Below are 17,477 nucleotides of genomic sequence, written 5' to 3'. Positions count from 1 at the left end.
GACATCCAGAGTCCAGGGTGATGTGTCTTGTGTGGATCCCACAAAATCTCTTTTTTTTTTTTTTTACAGTGAAGACCTTGCCATCCTCAACCATTGACTAAAATCCACCCATTGTTCTCCCTTTTATGTGGGAGAAAGTTCTGGAAGCTGTAGGGAATGGCTAAACTATCACCCAGCATCCCCATACTTCTCCCAATTCAAAAATGGTACCCCACTTGTGTGGCTGGGCCTAGAGACAACAACACAAAACCCTCCAAAACAGACATGGGGACATAAAAAAATGTGAGAAAGACTTGCCTGATTTGGCGCTGTAGGCAACTGGGGATTTTGTGCCCTGGCTCAGCCGCCACCCATGTAAACCTACCAAACTGAGGCTTTCCTGAAACCTACTCCACAACATTTTTTTGTTTTTACCAAGTCCTTGCAACCCTCGAACTTAGGCTAAAAAATACAAATTTTCCCACATTTCATGTGTGGGGATCTACAAATGTCATACCACTCAGCAGTCCAATATGTCTCCCGATAACAAAACTGTATGCCATATGTGTGGATGGGTCCAACCCCTGTACAGGAAAGGCCCCTAAATTTACCTCGAATGGATCAAATTTTTCTACTCAAAACTGACCCTTTTTTGCAATCTGGTAGCTGTGGATTTTGGGCCTGGGCTCGCCATCACCTAGAGATTCTACCAGACCCAGACATTTCTGAAAACTAGACACTCGGGTGGGGGAGGGGGGGGGGAGTCCAGAGTTGTTAGCTATGCATGGATCCCACAATGGTTTCTTACCCACAGTGCCATGCCTATCTCAAACTTTTCCTAAAATAACACATTTTCCTCATGTGGCAGAAGCAAATCAGACCAGGCACAATGTGAAACCTTGCAAGGAAACTGAAGATGTTGTCTCACCATGTATGGTGGTCAAAACAAGTACCTAATTTGTGCCGGTGGTTTCTGGTGCTCAGCACCTGCACTTAATTGTCAGCACCAGTACCTATGACAGTCAGAAACCTGGTGGTGCTGTTTTTGTAAATTTAGAGATGAACACAACTGTTGTGTAATAATTCAATATACATTAAGAATGACTAATACCTGCTGCCAAAGCCATTCTTTTAACTTTGGTGTCCTGAAAATGTCAGATTTGGCACAGGAGTGTGATTATTAATTATGCTGTAATACTGTAATTGACAGTGGCAATGAGCAGTGCAAGCAGAAGTGGGCAGCTGACTAGAGCCATGGCACTCATTTATATATATTTAAAACATTTTTTTAATTTTTTTATTGAAATTATCATAAAGTTACATAACATAACCAACAAAACAAGCCAGGTAATGTTACAACCAATCGACAGTTGCAGTGCTTGAAATGTCTTTCATATACATATAGCATAAGCAGTGAGTCTCTCCGGTACACTTAGATACATACACATATTACAACATCCACTGCATGCTCGGGGCCATTTTTGACTGATATGTCTACACATTAACATTGTTACATACTACTGGGACATCCAGTTGCGACATAGAGTGATGGGGTCAGACAGTGTCTACATATGCGGCACTTATTTAATTACAAACTGAGCACTGGTCAAAAGATAGATTGAACTCCCTGTACTAAAAAGATATACTTGCTTGCGATCTTAGAATTTGAGGGTTAGCAGTACTTCACAACTTAAAGCACTGTACTGCCCTTTTACAAACTTTCTGTTAACTAACTCCATAGGAAACCTTATCCTGAGTCTAGGAATGATACTTAGGTGAGATTAAAGTATAAAATATTCTGGTACGTCATCACAAGGGAAGGGGTCACTGCTCATCACACACAGACCTAGAGAGGTCTGCTGCCTTACGTAGCAGGGAGGGGGGTTGGGAGGGCAGGGAATAGGGTGCAGGGTAAGGGGGGCATATGGGGAGGGTGGGCAAGGGTGGGTAGGGGGGCTAAAAAAGCAGAAATTCCAGGAAAGCAATATAGTTGGACAGAAGACAAGATGTACCAGTGGCAGTAGTTACACCAGAAGGAGGGTAAGAGAGTGGCTGAAATGGCAATACAGGAAACAAGGAAGTCGCAAATATGGGTAGGTTGACTATATCCACAATTAATGTTGGTGGACTAAATGATAGAGGTAAAAGAAACCGGCCTGGGGAAATGCTGCGAGCACTAGGGGCCGACATTATATGTCAGCAAGAGACTCACATTCCCTGGCAGAAAAGAGGGATTAATATAATACCAGGGTATTCTCAAGTTATTTGCTCATCTCAGTCTACCAACACTAGAGGGGTGGCTATATATGGATCTCAGGGACTCTTACCTATTAAACGAGTTAAGTCGGACAAATGGGGTCGGTGGGCAATTGCTTTCATACCAAACCAATTTACTATTTGCACAGTATATGGCTCCAATATAGATGATGCAGATTTGTGGTCAAAGCTGGAGGTTGAATTAGCATCCTGGCCAACGCCTTTAATTATATGTGGGGACTTGAATATCCATGTAGATACCGGGGAGTGGGGTAAGGGATGGTATACAGGGAGGAAACCCCAGGTTTTTAAAGCTCTAAATGCTCTTATCGACAGCCATGGGCTGGTAGATATGTGGTCATATAAAAAAACAGGGGATCCAGGTTTTACTTATTTTTCATACCCACATAGGAAATATGTCAGACTTGATTATATTTTGGCTTCAGTCTCTCTCTTAGAGGGAGCACAGGTTAAAAGACTCCCTAAGGTCCTGTCGGACCATAACCCACTAGTAATGAGCATCGAGGTCTTGGCATACACAAAGGGTTTTTCAAAGTGGACATTTGATAAAAAATTACTAGCTACAGAAGGATTTATAGAGCATATTAGGGGGTGCACTAAACAGTTTTTCGATTTAAATAGATACAGTACATCAAGAGAAAATGTTTGGGACGCATATAAGGCAGGGCTTAGGGGTGAAATAACAAGCGTAGGGATATTTCATCAGAAACAACAGAGGGACAAAATACTTGCACTTACAGAGGAATTGAGTTTGAATGAGAGACAACATATGGCAGCCATAGTACAAAAACAGACAGAGGTACAAACTAGCCTAGAGTTAAAAGTAATCAGGATTAAGGCCAAAATTAATGGAATATACAATAAAAAAGGGGCGGAAAGATTTCAAACGGCAACACGGGATAACTATGAGTATGGGGAGATGATGGGGAAGCATCTGGCACTGCGAATAAAACAAAGGGTGGCGGCAAACAATATTTTACAATTAAGAGGGAAAGATGGAACGATGGCTACAGACATATCAGATATATTAAAAATACTTACCGATTTCTATCTGGTTCTCTATAGCTCCAGGGATTCAACATCAGATGGAATGGGGATAGCAATGGGGAATGTGGATCCTCAGTTGTCGGCACTTGAGGCAGATATTTTGTTGAATGAGGTCCTTGAGGCTTTAAGGACGGTGGCTTCAGGCAAGGCATCGGGCCCGGACGAGATTCCGATGGAGATATATAGAGCTCTACAGACAGAGTTGACCCCTCTATTGCTGGATTTGTTCCTATCGGTACAACAGAAGGGGGTCCCGCCACAATCTTGGCAGGAAACTAATATTGTGATATTTTTGAAGAAGGGAAAGAAGCTGGAAGACCCCGCCACATATAGACCAATATCTTTAATCAATACTGATGAGAAACTGTATTCCAAGATATTGGCTCTAAGATTGTCCAGGATAATTGGGACTCTAGTGAGTCCATGGCAACATGACTTCATTCCCAGCAGAAGTACCACGGACCATGTCCGAAGGGTTATTTCTTTATTTGATATCGCCGAAGCCACAGGGACACTGATGTCTTTGATATTTTTGGATGCGCAAAAAGCATTTGACCAAGTAGAATGGGCATACCTGTGGCAAAATTTAAGATCTAAGGGATTTGGCCCACGAATATTAATTGCCATTCAGGCTATGTATTTTGAAGCCACGCAAAAATACAGCTAATGGGGAAGGAGTCGGGTAGGATTAAGATCACTCGGGGGACAAGGCAGGGATGCCCATGCTCCCCTATTTTATTTGCCCTCTACATAGACCCTTTGATCAGATCCATGTTGGATGATCATGCAATCAAACCAATAGTGACTCTGGGCTATAATACCAAAGTGCTAGCCTACACCGCTCGCCTTGACCGTTTTCGCTTACACTGTGAACTGTCTGATTTCTTTAGAAAGCTAAAACTCAAACACTTCTTTGAAAAACACCAAACTAGTAGTCCCTCCTCGCCTGAGAGCGACACAGGGTTACGACTAAAATCCACCTTCACACCACCGCCTCATACTGTCCCAGCAGAACTTATCGCTTTTGAGCAGGCAGTATTCAATGACATTGAGGCATATGAAGACACTGGCACCTTCAAGAACATGAGTGCCACTGAGTTCCAGGCGCTGAAAACCCTCCAGTCAAATTCTTCCATTGTCATCAAACCAGCTGACAAGGGTGGGGGGCTTGTAATCCAGGACTCAACAGCTTATGACACTGAATGCAGACGCCTTCTGGCGGACAGGGTCAGTTACACCCCACTAACTATTGACCCTTCCCCTGAGCTGAAGACAATGATTATCAACCTGGTGGAGGAGGCTGAGTCCAACGGACATATAAGCAGACATGAGGCCGATTTCTTAACTAAAAGTGAAGGGATTATTCCCTACTTTTATACGTTACCTAAAACTCATAAGAACAAGTCCCCACCACCTGGCCGTCCTATTGTTTCCGGCATTGGTTCTCTCCTGGAGCCTCTGTCTATATACTGTGACTTTTTCCTAAAACCTTTGATCCAGAGCACATCAACCTACTTGAAAGACACCAAGAGCCTGCTGGTTCTTTTACAGGATGTAACCTTGACAGATGATCCAACCTTCCTGGTATCTTTAGACATAGAAAGTCTATATACCAGCATTCCCCAGGAAGATACCATCAGGGTCATCAGTGAGACTTTGGAGGTGAGTCCTTGGGACTTCCAGACCTCGAAACAGTTCATTGTTGACTGCGCCACCCTAGCCTTAGAAAAGAATTTCTTTGAATACGAAGGGACCCTCTTTCTCCAAGCCACCGGTACTTCCATGGGGAGTACCTTTGCTCCCAGTGTGGCAGGCCTTTACGTGTATGATTTCGAGAAAAAGTACATACTGACCCCCAACAACCCTTTCTCACTCTATATATCTTTTTGGAAAAGATATATAGACGACATTTTGGTGATCTGGAAAGGACCTGAAATCCAACTTGTAAAGTTTTTTGAATGGATTAACACCTGCGACCCCAGTCTGAAGTTCACCAACACTTATGACCAGAATGAGATAATCTTTCTGGATCTTACCATTACCAAACGGGAAGGCAAGCTACTTACAAAAACCTATTATAAATCGACCTAAAAAAACAACCTTTTAGCCTTCTCTAGTTTCCATCCACGACCGCTTAGAGAAAACCTCCCTTTTGGTCAATTTTTGCGTCTCAGACGCAACTGCGGTCGTATGGAAGACTTTCGCATTCAATCCGATAACCTATCCACAAAACTGAAAAAAAGAGGTTATCCAGAGAAAATTCTAAAACGCAGCTACAAGAGGGCTAAAAATCAACACAGAGAAGTGTTACTGGAGGATTCAGTAAAAGCAGCAGAAGATATTCCTCTGACATGTGTGACGACTTACAGCACGGCTTCCAATGCTGTTACTAAATCCATTCGAAAACATTGGGGCATCCTTATGAGTAACAACTTAAAATGGGAAAAACCCCTGTTTTCTTTCAGGAAGGCTAGAAGCATAAAGGATGCCCTAGTACACACGAGACCACGAATATCATCACCTGATAAAATCCCGTCTGTCCTACAATCCTGGAGACTTCCAAAAGTAACAGGGCATTTTCCTTGTGGGCAGTGCAGTGTGTGCCACCTCACGAAAGCAAGTAAGACTCTGAATCTGGAACAAGACAAAGTGTGGAGTCAACGTACACACACGAACTGTAACTCATCCAATGTCATCTACCTACTTACATGGCGTGTGGGATCGGATACGTTGGAATGACCACACGCAAAATCAAACAACGCATTGTTGAACACAGAAGCACAATCCGTTGTGGGAAAAGCATCACCAAAATGACAGAACACTATGCAGCCCTCAAACACACCCCTGACGACCTGACCTGGACTATAATTGAACAAATAAATCCAGGGATCAGAGCGACCAACATTCTGTTAGAAAAAGAACAACGTTGGATTTATCGCCTATCTAGTCATACTACGGGTTTCAACGATAATATCCCATGGGGCACAGTGTTAAAAAGATAATATGCCAATAAGATAATTTGTTGGAAGACAAAACATCTAACCAGTCACTTGATGGTTTACCATCTACGCTTTTATGACACCATTACACTGTGTTTCTGTTACAGATGCTCTTCAAAATGAACATGTCCTCAATAAGTCTTTGCCCTACTGAACACCCATTAGGCAATGATTCTTAGACTCCTGTCATTTCCTTGTTCGAAAGTATTAAAAATATTGCAGGTTCAGAGCAATAGGAACTGAGTAATGGGTAATATATAACATGTCTTCAATAAGCCTTTGCTTTACTGAACACCCAGTAGGCAATGATTCTTACACTCCTGTCATTGCCTTTGTCGAAATTATAAAAATATCGTAAAACCCGAAATACCATCGAAAACCCTCAACTCCTCCCAATAAAACCCATCGTGAAAAGGGTTTCCTCCGCTAAAGTAGTCACGTGCAGGCGGTACGCAAAATTAGCATAGTGTGCAAAGCCTCCCTTTTCCGTCACATTGAGATCCTATTGGCACCAATCCTCTACGAGTCTTAGTTTTCTCCCGGAAGTCTACCAATTTTACTTCGTCCTCTGATAGGCAGCAGTCTAGTTGTTTCCTTCCGCGTTAACGTCTCACGTGACAGACGTGATGACGTTACGCCTTCTGATTGGAAAACGCTTACTATTTTTTCCTCTCGGCTGCCCCGGACGTCAACATCCGAGTCCGCAGGAGGGCCAAGTAGGTGTTGCAGAGGGCTGGTGACTTTGGAGTAGTAAGTAAAGGCTCTGCAGTACGGATTTCCATACCTTTACTCCAACCATGTAAGTTTTTAACTTTTTTATTCTTTTCGCTCCCCGTCCAGAGTGTGACTACAAGTCCCGCCTCCCACCCGGACTCATGTAGTGAAACTGATTGGAACATCACGTAAGCACCATGATCGGCTTTCTCGATGTTCACCAATCCATATGACACGATAATCCTTTGAATCTCCATCACGAACCAAGCATTTTATTCTCTTTTCGCCTCCTAAAAGTCAGCCAGAGTGCAGTGCTGACCATCAGTGTGAAGGCGATACACTCATGCCGCTTTGCCGTATCACCCCAAAATAGGGTGTAGCACTTTTCCGGCACGATCAGTTATAGCGCTAAATGAGCACCACATGATTCTACCTTTTGAACACGGGTTGATACTAGTGAATTTTTTCCCGTAGGTTCAGAATAATGGGAAATTTCCACCATGTGTGTGCATGAAATACTTTCACAATACTTGTGTGATTAGCCCAAGCCTGTTTCCTGTGAAACTATATATGTATTGTGTGAATCACTGTTTGTTTGTTCTGTGTTGTTTTTTCTACTTTGCCTCAACAGAACTGAAGCTCTCAGAAATTCCTGAAGGGCAATCTTGACCGTAAGTCTTAAGCGGTATCAGACCCCACAGGTTAGGGTACGCCTTAGCGCGCGTATACCGCCGTGGTGGTCTCTCACTAGGTCCTGACGAATGCTTCGTGTATTAACGCCAGAAGCAGAAACATGTTGACCACTTTAATCACTTTGCACTAGATTTAGGACGTAGCTGGCCTAATTATCACCAGTTTCTAGTGTCCGCCACACTATTTTTAATTGTGTCCAGTTTACCACTATTAAAATTCCTTATTGGTTGAAACTGTGGCATATTTTAACTTACACTATCACCCTTTGCACTGCATCCACACACAAAAAACCAGCTCCGCTGTAATTCAGGCGTCGCAGCACACCGGGGAGACATTCGGTCTCTCCGGTGGGAACCCAATGATGAAGCATGTCACCAACTAGGTTGGTGAGTGAGGGTTCTTTTAAAAACATAGTGATTCACATTTCTAAATCGTTCTGCACTTGTTCACATCTGATGGACACACTCTTCTGTTGTTGATTTAGCCTACACAGACGACATTGCGGTTGTTACCCCCGACCCGCTAGGTGCTATAAATAAGATTGAAAGGGTTGCGGTAGAATTTGGGAAACAATCAGGCTATAGCCTAAACACCGACAAAACACAAATTGTATGTACCAGAAATACGCAATTCCAGGATCCACGTAGGACAGATTCAGCCACTTATTTAGGGTTAGCTATCACAGCGGAGGTAGGCACAACATGGGAAATAAATTCGGCTCCTCTCTTTAAAAAAATGGAGGGGGACCTGAAGAGACTGGATAACCTACACCTATCTATTATTGGCAGAGTAAATGTTTTAAAAATGACGATGTTTCCTAAGGTGTTTTATCTATTTCGGTGTATACCTTTGAAGCCGTAAAGTTGATATTTAAAAAGGTGGAGGGGATGTTTAGTCAATTTATATGGGGTTATGGGAAAATTAGAAGATCATTAAAATTTATGACCTTACCGCAACATCGGAGGGGGGGCGGCTGGCAGTTCCTAATCTTCTATATTATTTCTGGGCGGTAATGCTGCAACACATGAGTATCTTATTTAGGCCACAAATTTGGGATCAGGCCGGGGTAGTGGAGGTGGACAATGATACTCTGCCATTTATTTATGAATTAGCAATTGGCAAACTAGCATCAGGGCTAGTTTTAAGGCAATTATCTGGAAAAAAAACCACTTTGAAATACTACTGAAGTGAATTAGACTTCTCTAACGGTAGTATTGGAAAACTCAGTATACGAATAATAGAAAAAGAGAAATAAAATCTACACAGAAGGAGCAATGAAAGAAAATAAAAGTAAAAAAAAACCTTTCACCTATTCTACCAACTGCACAACCTTCAAAAAAGTACCACCCATTAAAAATACTAAACCTAAATACAAATGAAACACACCCAATATTAATGCAGCCAAAGGACTTACCTCCAAAATTCAACTGACCACAAAAACAGAACTAACCACCACCAAAATTCACAATGTGTTTTGCTAAAAAAATATATATGTGTGTCAGCACTTACAAATATAAAACCAATATGTACAGTAGGAATATCAATATCAATATCAATAGCATGAGCAACACTCTAGACATACAAGCTAAGCTGCAGTAACTATTTCAATAACTATGCCTGCCTGCACACATTTTCCCACAAAACGGTAATACAATGGACACATATAAGACCTTTTCCTATTGTGCTCTGCAGAGAGGCCAAAAGGGGGATGAGCATATAGTCCAACACATTTATGGCACATTGACAGGCACAGTTAGAAACGCATGCTGCCTTCAGCTTCAACTCCAGAGCTCTCACATTGTGCTCTATCTTGAGGACTTGAGGCAACTCAGTTCACAGTATCCACTATGCAGGTCACATGTGGCATGAAACAGTACTGAAACGCGCCAGTCAGAAAAAGCAAATACTTTATGTAATGTATGAAGATTTAAAGCATGATATGTTGAGCTCAATCATGAATGCCCACCTGATGACCACTAAAGGCAAACTAGTTCACAGCACCCACTATGCAGTAGTCATATGAGACCCGAAACATGCAGAATGACATAAAGCATCAAATGTTGAACCCCACTATGAACACCCACCAGCAACCTGACCACTGCAGGCAACTCAGTTCAAAGGATCCACTATTCAAGGGTCATATGTGGCATGAAACAGTAAACAGAAAAAGCAAAAATTTCTCTGGAATACAGAATGACATAATGCATGGAATGTTGAGTCCATTGTGAACACCAAACAACAACCTCATCACTGCAGGCAACTCAGTTTTCAATATCCATTATGCAGGTGTAACATGTGGCATAAGACATTATTGAAACACGCCATTGAGAAAAAGAAAAAACTTTTATGTAATACGGAAGGATGTAACACATGAAGTGTTGAGCCCGATCATCGGCAACCTGATCTCCACTACAGGTAATTAGTTCACAATATCCACTATGCAGGCATCACATGAGGCTCGAAACAGCATGAAGCAAACCATTAACACAAAAAAACAAAAGTGTCTAAAACTGCATTTTGGAGGCAAGGGCAAAAAATAAACCACCTCTCTAGAAACTAAAATAATGTGACATATTCTTCAAACTTCTGGAAGACAGTTGGAGCTGGCACTGTTTCCTATTTTCTTATTATTTGGGCAAGCTCATGCCTCATGTGACCTCCCTCACCAAGTCCTCAGAAGCAAAAATCCTCGGTGTCTAGTTGAAGTGGCAGGCGATCACATTCCACTATGATCACTCGGCACATTGTCAGCCAAGAAAGGTATTGCTGGGAAACAGTGTCTTAGCTTTCCAGCGATACTTCTATTTTTCCACAGTTCCTTGCAAGCATGTAGAAGGGCATAAACAATAAGGAGCTATAGGGGCAGAAAACCAGGTCATCCCCCACTCAAATAGTAATACACAACAAAGGACCTGTTCACACGGTGATGATAAGGCTCAAATCCCTACTAATTTGTTGTCTTTAAACAATCCATCACACCAGGTGTTAAACATATCCATCTACACTGGTGGGATTCGGATCACCAAATTAAAAAAAAAAATGTTAACAAAAAATCTGTCTGTTGTGTTAATTCTAACCCATGTCTGCCGACATATACCCATCCTACATGTGATAAACTATGGCTAATTTAGCCAAAACAGAAATGTGAAAAAAGTGTGAGAAAAGATTGGTGGTGCCTCACGGTAGTCTGGCTACATGGGTTAGAATTAACACAACAGACAGATTTTTTTTTTTTTATTAAAAAATTTGGTGATCCGAATCCCACCAGTGTAGATGGTATACGTTTAACCCCTGGTCTGATGGATTGTTTAAAGACAACAAATTAGTAGGGATTTGAGCCTTATCATCACCGTGTGAACAGGTCCTCTGTTGTGTATTACTAAGCATGTAGAAGGGGTCTGTTTTCAGCCCCTCTGCAATTGCCAGAAGACGTTTCATGGGTGCTGGTCTTGCAACTGATGTTATTTTGTCACTGAAGTGATTGAAGTTGCAAGACTGTCGCACCCCCATGACGAGGAGCAGGAGAGCCTTAAGTTCTGCTCTGATCCGGATGGGGGAGTGAAAGGGAGTGGGGCCTCAGAAGGGGACAACAGCTGCTGCACTGGTGCTAGGTGCTTTGAAGCAATGTCCACATCAGTACCGCCTGGTAGCAGCACTATTGTCTTGGTGGCCACATCAATAGAGCCTCAGTGGTTAAACTAAGAGACCACCAGTGGGTGAGCATTGTTGTGTTTCCATACATCTTCTCACCATGTAGTACATATGGCCACTTCCACTTGTTGGTTGCCCTGGCCAATGTTATGAAGGTGAGTGTCAATTCTCAAGGCTCTGCTGACAAGAAAGTGTAGAATATGTGTATCTGGTCATTTAGCCTGTAGATTAGGATTCCAGGAATTACCATGGTCAATACTGGCCAGTCACTTTGTGTAACACTAAAATGGTTTTCCATCTATTCAAAAGACACTATTTCACCTCAGTCAGCAAAGTTGAGATTAACTATCTCCAGTGGTTTGTCATAGCAGGAATGGAGGGACAATTGTGGAGGAGTGTCATTGCAGCTGTAGTAGTGCTTCTGTTGCCCCAGTTATGTCCCAAGGCTGGAGGGAGGTCGAGTAGGTGAGCTACATGAACAGAGTAAAGTGATTATAAGCTTTGCTGATGGCATAGGTCAATTCAGGAGGATTCATGTCTCAGTGTTTTCCAGTAACAATTTGGATGTTTATGCCAGGCACACACTAGACTTACCTAGCACCTTCCAACCTCTCCAACTATCGTCCAATCTTGATGCTTCCTTTATTGGGTCGGCTTCTGGAAGGACTAATAAACAAGCAACTCTCGAAGTACCTAGAGGTTAATAAGATCTTGGACCCATCTCAGTTGGGTTTCAGACCTTCACACAGTACAGAGACAGCATTAATAGCAGTCATCAACACATCAGAGGTTCCTTAGACACTAAAATACCATGTATGCTAGTGCTGCTAGACTTGCCTGTAGCATTCGATACTGTCTCATCCCTGGTTACTCCGTAGGGTACAGGAGATTGGAATTCATGAGACAACGTTAAACTGGCTTGGCGATTTTCTTTCCAATAGAAACCAAACTATTACTTTGGCATCTCTTATGTCTCGCATTTTGATGCTGGACAAGAGGGTGCCCCAGGACTGTTGTCTCAGCCCCTTGCTTTTCAACATATATGTTGCACCACTCGCCAAGAATGTAAAATCTTTCAATCAATCAATAATGAAATTTGTAGAGCGCACTACATACCCGTGAGGGTTTCAAGGCTCTGGGGTGAAGGGGGGGAGGCGGGGGGGAGCTGCTGCTATTGGTTGAAGAGCCAGGTCTTGAGTTGTCTCCTGAAGGTCAGCAGGTCTTCGGTTTGTCGCAGATAGAGGGGGAGGATGTTCCAGGTCTTGGCGGCGTGATGGGAGAAGAATCTGCCTCCGGAAGTAGTTCTCTGGATGCGTGGGACCGTGGCCAAGGCGTGGTAAGCGGAGCGGAGTTTCCTGTTGGGTACGTAGAAGGAGAGTCGACTGTTGAGATAGGCTGGGCTGGTTTTGTTTAGTGCCTTGTGTGCGTGGATCAGGAGCTTGAAGGAGATTCTTTTGTCGACGGGGAGCCAGTGCAGGTTCCTCAGGTGGTGGGTGATGTGGTCGCGGCATGCGACGTCGAGGATTGGCTTCCAAATAATATCATACGTAGACGACACACAGCTTATAATCTCCTTTGATAAAGACCTGCTCAAAGTGAAAGAAAACTTTTCACCTGGAATGACAATTGCGGCCTGGATGACAGAGAACTGTCTCCAATTGAATGCTGGAAAAACACAGATTATGCCATTTGGTAAGGCCCAACAGCTGTGGGATTCTGACTTGTGGCCGTGGAATTGGGCAGTGCACCCATACCCAAACAGGTGGATAAGAACTTGGGAGTTCGTCTTGACCAACCTCTAACTATGAAAGAGCAGGTGATGTCCATCTCAGGCTCATGTTTTCAAATCGTGCGCTTACTGAGAAGAGCCTTTCCATTCCTTCCACTTGCAGCGGAGTAAATTGTGGTTCAGGCTCTTGTGATTAACCATTTAGACTACAGTAATGTACTATTGGCTTCAGCAAATAAGACATTATCTAAACTAAAAGTTGTGCAGAACACTGCGGCTTGCCTCATGCGCAACCTTCCATCAGGGGCGGCATCCGCTCCCCTTCTGCATGCTTTACTTTGGCTACCGCTCCAGAAGAATCACTTTTAAAATGTGTTGCCTTACACATAAAGCCCTGACTGGAAAAGGTCCTTGTTACCTAGCTTCAAAACGTAGTCACTATTGCACGCCCAAACTCCTCAGATCTAGAGATAAAAAATATAACTGTTCCTCGTGTCAAAAAGGCCCATTCGGAGGGTAGGCTTTTCTCTTGCCTAGCCCCTTTCTATTGGAACAAGCTGCTGCAACATATACAAACTTGTTCAAACTACCTTCTCTTTAGGAAAGCACTTAAGACAACTCTGTTATAATGTAGTTTCTGCTTTTTGCCTATGTTTTATGGCTGCGCCAAGATAACCCTCCCATGCGATTCATGCTCATTATAAATTAAAATAACATAACATAGTACAAATGCGAAAAGAGTGTTCCTTTTTCTGTGGGTACGGCCATGATTCGATACTGATGGCTGTCTCTTCCTCCAGTAAAATCTGAACTGTGCAACCTATCCAGGATGGGGTCTACTTTCAAATTTTAGTTTCCTCTGCTCCACTTTCTGACCTCCCAATTGAGTGAAACTCCTATTTAGGTTAGCAACGAATTTGCTGTGGCTACAGAGACATGTACAGAGCTAATAATTAATGTCTTATATTGTAGTTTCACCTTAATGAAGGCAAATAGGCTCGGTCGATTCAATTATAGAAAGTGATCTCTTGAGGAATATAGCTTTGCTGCAGAATTAGTATTGTAGGATTGGCAGACTTACCCCTTCCAGTTTCTCTGAAGCTCTGATGGGACAACTTAAAGAAATTTAGATCCCAGGTTGTTAAGCATGCTTTTACCAATGAGGTAATGTGTAAGGCCTTTCACATTCAGAGAAATCATATTGAGGTCTCTGCGTTGCACAGTGTGTGTCAGTGCGGTTCAAAGTAGGGTGCCTTAAGCGTTTATTTGAAAGTGAAGTAAATGTTCAATTTCTACTGCAGTATGAAGACTATGTAAGGGTCACCCCTAGAGCCATGACTAGTATATAGATAGGTTTGCAGCTGTATCTATGTTCTGATAGAGAGGTCTCCAACACAGAAACTCTTGTTGGGGGGGGGGGGCGGCAGAAAAGAGGGAATAGGAATGTAGGTGACATACACTTGTAGCAGAAACATGTCCTTGTTCTAGATGGCTGTGGTTTGTTTATTCACATTTCCAACAAACACATTAATACACCCCCTTCACCCTGTACCACCCATCACCTTTCATCCCCCAGTACTGTATCAACATCTTCAGATCTGTCTCTACCAGCATCATGGATTCCCCAGCATTTTGCAATCCATAGTATTCCCACCATTTGCCCCACACCTGGGCATGCTTCTATGGACATCCCACTCCCTGTAAATAGTCTCCTTCATTTTGGAAACCAGTCCATTGCCTTCCACCATTCTGAGATTATATGTTGAATTGGGAAGCTTCATTTTCACTCAATATTGAACTTGGCTAGGACAGATGTGACACCCACAAACACCTGCTCGCCCCTATTCCTACCTCTGCTTTCCAGGATCCCCAAAAGACCCACTCTGGGTGTGAGTTCAGAGTGTCTTCCCAGCACCCCCGTAAGCATCCTAGCAACGCGCCCCTAGTATGGTAAAATGGCATGGCTCTGCTAGACCACATAAAAGAAGTCCTCATCAGGATGGGTGCATCGGAAGCATTTGGACATGGGAAGTATTCTGGTACACCAGAGGTGGCAGGGAGAGGTATGTATGGCCTATGAAGATAGTTTAGTTGAGTGGGTTGCAGTCTGGATGATAGAGCGATCTCTCTGGGGGCCATATGCGCAAAGCTTCAGTCTGCGATATTGAGCACCCTCACCCAGATCTCCCATGTGTGCTTCAGGGGCCCGAAAGTGTCTGACATTTTTTATGAGGGAACAGTATATTTTGGACACGCAACTATGGCCAATGCTGCCCATCAGCAAGTGCGCCACAAGCAAAAGCATACTGTGTCTGCAGTTCAGCAAAGGACTTTATATGAGCTCCTCACCATACATCACCTAGGGACGTGATACAGATCTTGCCCTATTGACCATATCTGTCCAGCAGGGCTGTGTGGAGCAGCCAGCAGCCATGACACAGCAGGGTCTGTTGTGTAAGTTTGTGATCCCAATTCTTGAATTGAAGCACTGCTCACTATCATAATAGCACTGCTTTGGTGGGCTGGAATGAGGCTTCCATACAAGTACCCTAGAACCCTGTCCTTACTCAGTAAGGCCAGTTCCGTGCTGTAAGCTGGGTTGCTCCAGCCCCCACTCATCCAGTTGTTAACGAACGGGAGTTGTGACACCCAATAATAGAGTTTGACATCACTCAGAACCATCAAACGTTGCTTAAAGGCATTTTTTCCATGCGAAACATAGGGAACACCCTCACCATAGGAAAGTCCGGAATAGTACATTGAGTTGTTTGAACCAAGAGTTGGGGATTGGGAGTGGAAAGTTTTGCAGTACGTAAAGATGTTTGGGAAGCAACATCATCATAAAAAGGGCCACCCCGCCCGGAGTGTGAAGCAACATCATCATAAAAAGGGCCACCCCGCCCGGAGTGTTTAGCACGAGACCAGATCAATACTGTAGCAATCTCTTTGTGTCTGCTAATAGAGGACTCAAGTTGAGGTTGGGTATAAGTTCCGGTAGGACTGATTTGTAGACCTCCAAGCATGTAAAACTAAGACGCTCAATAGGGATGGTGCCCAGCCAGCTCACTACTTCCATGTCACCCATCAGCGGGACCAACAGAGACTTGCCAAATTTAAACAGAGTCCAGAGGTCTCTTTGAAGGCCTGACAAAATCAAGGACCCAGGGACAAGACAGCTGCAAATGGGCCAGGAACAGGAGCACGTTGTTGGCATACAGGGCAGTCTTATCCTCTGTACCCTCCCTCCACTTTCACCTCCATAGCTGATCATCGTGCCGGAAAATTTGAGACAAAGGTTCTATCTACAGGGCGAAGAGAAGGGGAGTGGGCATTCCTGCCTTGTGCCTCTACATGTCAGAAAGGGGGCAGAGAGTGTGCCATTGATGAGGACTTGAGTGGAGGGCTCCCTGTAAAGGAGTCAGACAAGTCTGCAATATATCGGTCCAAAACCCATGTGATGGAGTACCTGGTTCAAGTAAGAGCAATCCACAGTGTTGTATGCTTTCTTGAAATCAGCCAATAGGAGTGCACAGGGATCAGTTACCTCGTGTCATGAGCACAACAGTGACACCTCAAATGCGATGGTGGGTGCTTCGGCTGGGCATAAAGCGCAATGATCGGCGTGAAAGAGATAGGACAGCACTAGCTGAAGCCTATTTGCGTAAATCAAAAGTTCTGCATTGATCAGTGAGATTGTCTTGTTAGAGGTGCAGGTTTTAGTGGCCTAAACCCGGTTGGAACAGACCACTATAATGGCCTCTTCCAGGTCTGGCGGAAAGGAACCCCGTTGTTCCGCTTCAGAGCAGAGATTCGCCAGATGAGGCATCAGCAGGAGTTGAAAACACCAATAGTATTCCACTGGGAACTCATCGGAACCGGGAGTCCTTCTGGTGTTCAAGTTGTGTATGACTGTCTCTATCTCATCTGCCGTAATGACAGACTTTATGTAGGCCCTTTGAAGCACCATGAGTCTAGACAGGGGTAAGTCCTGGAAGAATAGGTTAGAGCACTCCCATTTGGAGCAACAGTGATGGGACTACAGTCCTTGGTAATGGGCAGCAAATGTTTCCGCTATGCCCTCAGCGCTGTTGGCATAGTGCCCTATTGCACTCCTGACACCGGGAATTATCCTTGAAATCATCCCCCATTAGCTAACCAATAAAGGAGTTTACAATTTGTTTCAACATTCTGGTGGATGTTCTCCAGTGCTGGGGGGCTTCATCAAGTGCCAGCGCAAGCTGGTCTTGTCCACTTCAAATTGCCTGTGGAACCCCACAAGGGCACCCATAGATCAATGTTTCTCTAGCTTCAGTATTTGGGTTTCTAGCTGGGCCAGCGCCTCACCTTTGAGCCTATCCGCCCCACGGAGATAGGATTTGGCAATCCCC

General features: G+C 43.8%; 1 protein-coding gene across 5 annotated transcripts in view; it reads left to right on the top strand.

Moving 5' to 3' along the window:
- The window catches only part of SEPTIN11 (septin 11), a 614,181-nt gene that overhangs the window by 487,787 nt on the left and 108,917 nt on the right, over window positions 1-17,477 (top strand). The gene's annotated exons all lie outside the window — the stretch shown is intronic.

The sequence above is a fragment of the Triturus cristatus genome, chromosome 2_2 (genome assembly GCF_964204655.1).
Source record: "Triturus cristatus chromosome 2_2, aTriCri1.1, whole genome shotgun sequence".
Classification (NCBI taxonomy): Eukaryota; Metazoa; Chordata; class Amphibia; order Caudata; family Salamandridae; genus Triturus; species Triturus cristatus.
The sequence above is the reverse complement of the archived record's forward strand: the minus strand, read 5'-3'. Positions and strand labels throughout refer to the sequence as shown.